The sequence below is a fragment of the Mus pahari genome, chromosome 2 (assembly GCF_900095145.1).
Source record: "Mus pahari chromosome 2, PAHARI_EIJ_v1.1, whole genome shotgun sequence".
NCBI classification, from domain to species: Eukaryota; Metazoa; Chordata; class Mammalia; order Rodentia; family Muridae; genus Mus; species Mus pahari.
Genome location: NC_034591.1, coordinates 133,076,422 through 133,081,562, shown reverse-complemented (window position 1 = coordinate 133,081,562; position 5,141 = coordinate 133,076,422). Strand labels below are relative to the sequence as shown.

The following is a 5,141-nucleotide window of genomic DNA, read 5'->3' as shown; positions in this document are numbered from 1 at the left end:
TGAGGGTGTGGGCTTGGGAACCAAGCTGAGGTCTTCTGAAGAGCCATGATCACTCTTAACCAAGCTGCCATCTCTTCCGCACTTGGAAGCAGTATTTCTGTAATGTTATCTTGGATGCACCTGAGTGAACACAAAGCCGTAATGGGTCTTAGCTATTGAATAGCAAAGAAACAATCTCAGGCTGTATAGTGGGTGACAAAAGAGAGAGAGACATGCATGGGGTTCAGAGCAAATTAAGGCTGGGTGGCTGGGGTACTGGGCCCAGGGCAGCAGGATGATCAAACTGTTCTCCATGAAGCAGAGGAGGAAGAGGAGGAGGAGGAGTTGGCTGGCAGCACCAAGGGCAGCAACAAGAAGGCGCAACTCGGGGTTCAGAAGGACGTTAAGGAACTGAACCTAGGTCTGACATCAGTGTCTCAGACCCAGACGACCTCCTCAACTTCAAGATGGCTATGGGTCCTGATGAAGGCTTCTACAAGAGTGGCAAGTTTGTATTCAGCTTTAGGTGGGACAGGGTTACCCACACGACTCTCCCAAGGTGATGTGTGAAACCATGGTTTATCATCCCAACCTTGACCTCAAGGGCAAGGCCTGCCTCATCAACATCCTCTCCCTGTCACCTGCCCTCCCCTCCTTTCTTTCTTTCTTTCTTTCTTTCTTTCTCTCTCTCTCTCTCTCTCTCTCTCTTTCTTTCTTTCTTTCTTTCTTTCTTTCTTTCTTTCTTNTTTCTTTCTTTCTTTCTTTCTTTCTTTCTTTCTTTCTTTCTTTCTTTCTTTCTCTCTCTCTCTCTCTCTCTCTCTCTCTCTCTTTCTTTCTTTCTTTCTTTCTCTCTTTCCATCACGTGATTGTGGTATGGGGTAGCCTTGACCCCTGCCTTGGCCTTGCCTCTTCTCCCTGTCACCTGCATTTATTTATTTATTTATTTATTTATTTATTTATTTATTTATGACCACCAAGTGATTAAGGTCTGTGCTGCCTCCCCCCATCCCCTGCTCAGGGATGGGAAATGAATTGCCTTGATTAGCCTCACTCCTCCCCCACCCCACCCCAGTGCTGCCCAACCCTCTCATTCTTGATTGTCAAGGGTAAGCAGACAATGGGCCTGGGTCACTATGCTCAAGCAACCCACTCCTCCACCACTGGAGGTCCCATGAGGCTATTAAAGGGGAATGTTACTGCATGGCAAAAATAAAAAATAAAAATAAATAAATAAATAAATAAATAAAAGGGCAGAGGTTAAGGTCAGGTTTCCCAATTCTGAGAACGCTGATCTCCTTGAGGTTCAAGCTGTGCTTTCAAATAGTTTTTGACGTGGAGTAGACGTGCTGGGTTTCAGGTGCCCTAGAGACCATTTCCACGGTACGCTGAAGAAGAGGCCCTATGGCCTTGTCATTTAGGTTCTTTCCAGATCTGAAGGAGTGAGTGACTGTACACTGCTGGGACAGAACACTGGGAAAGTGACAGGGGTGGGGATCAAACTCACTGGAAGCCAAGTCCAAGAAGCACAGCACTTAACTGCCTCCTCCTCTCCAAACAGGACACCCACACTTCCTGCTAGTTGGCTAGCTTGTGCAAGAGAGATGCCTGAGATCAGAAGGGATATCCTACCCATCAAATTCCCAAATCCTGGGATGGAGGGTTCCACATATCGAGAGGGAAACACTCAGTATGTGTTGCTGAGATCTGGGGTCTCTATCAGTCTTCTAGCTTCATACCCCTTTGGGCAGGTCCATCCAAGTTTGTTGCATTGGCAACATGAGGGCACTGCTAAGAATATAGTACCAGGAGCAGCTACATGCAGGTTGCACTGGTTCTTTTTCCTTCCAAGTGGGTTAAGGGGCTGACTTAGGTAGGGTTTTACTGCTATGAGCAGACACCATGACCAAAGCAACTCTTATAAGGAGAACATTTAACTGGGGCCGGCTTACAGGTTTAGAAGTTCCGTCCATTTTCATGAAGGTGGGAACATGGCAGTGGCTAGGCAAGCATGCTCCAGGAGGAGTCGAGGGTTCTACATCTTCATTTGAATGCTGCTAGGAGAAGACAGACTTCCAGGCAGCTAGGATGAGGGTTTTATAGCCCACACCCACAGTGACACACCTACTCCAACAAGGCCACACCTACTCCAACAGGGCCACACCTTCTCCTAGTGCCAGTCCATGGGCCAAGCTTATACATTCCACCACAGGGGCAAAAACCCAGGTGGGGACATTCAGCTACACATAAAGAAAACCACAAAGGCTAGTAATATACAAAGTTGTTAGATTCTGCCAGGGGTGACCTGAGGTCCCCATGGCTATCAGAGTCTGTGTTTGCTTTTGGGGTGATTTCCATCTCCCAGGCTTAAGCTTTGACAAGAAGCTGGTGTGCAAGAGGTTATCATGATGAAACATTGGCTCTGGCTGTGTCCAAGTGCTGCGTTGCTCATCCACAGAAGGGCACTAAGGAAGGGCGGTACTCTGGCCTTTCCCTGGATGCTGATGCGACAAGGGAGCGTGTGGGTGGTCTCCACACTGCTAGCTCTGAGAGTCTATTGCCCAAGGTAAACCACCTTCTCCTGAGCCTTAATCAGCAGGGCGGGAGTCTGCTAAGCCTTTGCTGCTTTTGGTTCTCCATTCACATTTCGGGCCAATGGGAAACTATTTATTTTCTTTTATATCTTACATTTCTAGCCTAGGTTTACAGCTATGGAAAAGTAAGACAAATAGCCCTATCATTATTGAGAGTGACTGGTGCAAAGACCGAGACATGCCAAGTTTATGAATGGGAAATTAGAGCCAGGGGCCTTCTCAGTGACCCAGATGCCCCAACCCATGAGGTCTCTGCTCCAAATTCCCCCACTTTCTTCATTGGTCCCATGAAAGCAAACCTAAGGCGCAGTTCCGTTGTAGAAGAAACCATCTTGCCTTTGTTTATTGACATTACACACAACTATCCAGCCACCATCTGCACCTCACGTTTTCTTCTACCACAGGCGATGGGCTGCCACAATCTGTAGACCCTGCAGATTCTTTTTCCTCTTCTGATTGCTGCTTTCCTGGTCATAGGTAGCAGCTGCTGATGTGGCACATTGGTGTAGGTGCCTACATTACAGTGATCACGTGTTTGGAGTGCCTCCACTGCCTGGCACAGCCCTCAATGCATTTCTTTTGCCTCCACACATCTGACTCTGGTTCACTGAATGTTGCCAGGAGTGTCAGGGAAATGCTTGTTCTAGGTAAATTCCACAGGAGTCTACAGAGACCCGAGTCTGTGCTGGCCCTGCTTGTAAAACTGTCTTCCAAACATTTCGGTCTATCACAAGCTGCCCTCGCTTCCCTTGTGTTCTATGACTTTCCATAGCATCACTTGAGGCTTGACTCTAGGCAAATTGGTGTTGAGTTTGTCTCTGCCACCATGGACCATTCTCTCCCTGGTGTCAACGTGAGGTGAGATCATTGCTTCTTAGCCAGATTGTGAACTTTTTGGGAGAAGGGAAACATCCAGTTAAACTTTCAACTTGGCCTTGCACAGCTATTAACTCCCAAATACTACCTCCCTGGACAATGGGCTATTGTCTTGCTCAGTGTCTCTTGTCTGATGGCCCATAGGCAACATAAGCCTCACATCTTTGGACACAAATCAAGAACTTCCTTAGCCTACTTCTGCCTTGGTTTGCTTGGATTCCCCTACAGTCCTTTCCCAGTGAAGGCCATCAAAGCTTATATTCCTCCTATCTCTTATCTCCCCCTCTTCCTCGCCCCCATTTTCCACCAGTCCCTAAGGTCCCCTTGGACACCCTTTGCACTTCCCACCATTCACTGGCCCCACATCTCACCATCTAACTGCTGTCTCTATTTTCTAAGTCATGTCATGTCTGATTCTTTGGAGATGCTCAGGTGTTAGAATTACATATACCCCCCCCCCCCGAAGCACTGTTCGGGTGCCAGGTCACCTGAAATTCTTGAGAGATATGCCATATTGTTTTAGAGTATCAAATTTATGATGCTTTTGAACATTAGAGCAAACAGAAGAATATTATAAAATAGAAAGTAAATTTAAAATATGTAAAGTGAATATGCACACAGTGGTTCCCTTTGGGTCTCTCTTGGAATGTGAGACCATTCAGGACACTATTCTGTTCATGACACACACATTTCTCAGTACATCCTGTGTGGCCCTCATTGGCCTCTCTGTCCAGTGCATCCTGTGTGGCACTGGCCTCTCCATCCACCCTGTCTCACTTTTGTATCTTTTCTCCAGGCCCACATTACTCACTTCTGTGCATTTGTTTTGTTTTTATCAATAGTTTCCTTTGCCAAGGCTGTGTTTGCCTTTCTCATTCTAATCTCACACATCCCTGCTGCTATACTTAGCCGGAAGCTCTCTCCAGATGGTCCACCCAAGCAGTCTCTATGTTAGAATTCCTCCATATTTCTTCTGTCCTTTCTTTTATGGTGAAAAAAAATCACCTTTTCCCCATTTTCTCCCTCCTGCAGTACCAATAGACTCCTTCTGGTAATATCAACATTTTGGCTTTTAGGTTCCACCCCTGGTGAAAGATTCTTTGGTACTTATATGGTGTCTATGACGAGAAAAAAAAAATCAATAACCAGTGGAGGAATCTCCCTGCCTTCAGGCTTCCCAGGTCCAGATTTTTCTGATCTCAGCTCTTGTCCCTCATTCTAGTGGCCATGGCTTTTTCTTCTGCATCACAGTTAAGCCCTGAGATTGTCACTGTGCAGCTGGATTCTCTGGACCCCACCCAGGCCTCTCTAGGAGGACCAGCTCCTTTGTCATTTTTATCAAATGCTGCAACTGGCTTCTGGGGCCTATGTGCCCCATCCCGTCCCATCTGCATTTGTGATTTTTGTCTTTAGATTCAAGAAAAGCTCTCAGCAACACCTCTTGTCTTCCTTTGGTGACCAAGACAGCTCAGTCAGTCAATAGGCTCTCCAGGGCAGGAGTGAGGATTAAAAAGAAAAAAGACAATTAGACAACATTGTAACGTGACCCCAGCCAGTTCTGAAGTTGAAGGCAAGTTTATTTTTTCCCAATCTGCTTTTATACCATTCTAATTACATGCAAATAACAAGGTTCAGTTCTAGGTTGTAGAACAAGCAAGACAAAGCATAAATAGCCAAGGAACAATCAAGGCAATA

The 5,141-nt window shown here is 46.4% G+C and overlaps 1 pseudogene; it reads left to right on the top strand.

Annotated features, from left to right (window-relative positions):
- Positions 1–274: 274 nt before the first annotated feature.
- LOC110316893 lies at positions 275–4,929 on the top strand (annotated as a pseudogene).
- Positions 4,930–5,141: the final 212 nt, after the last annotated feature.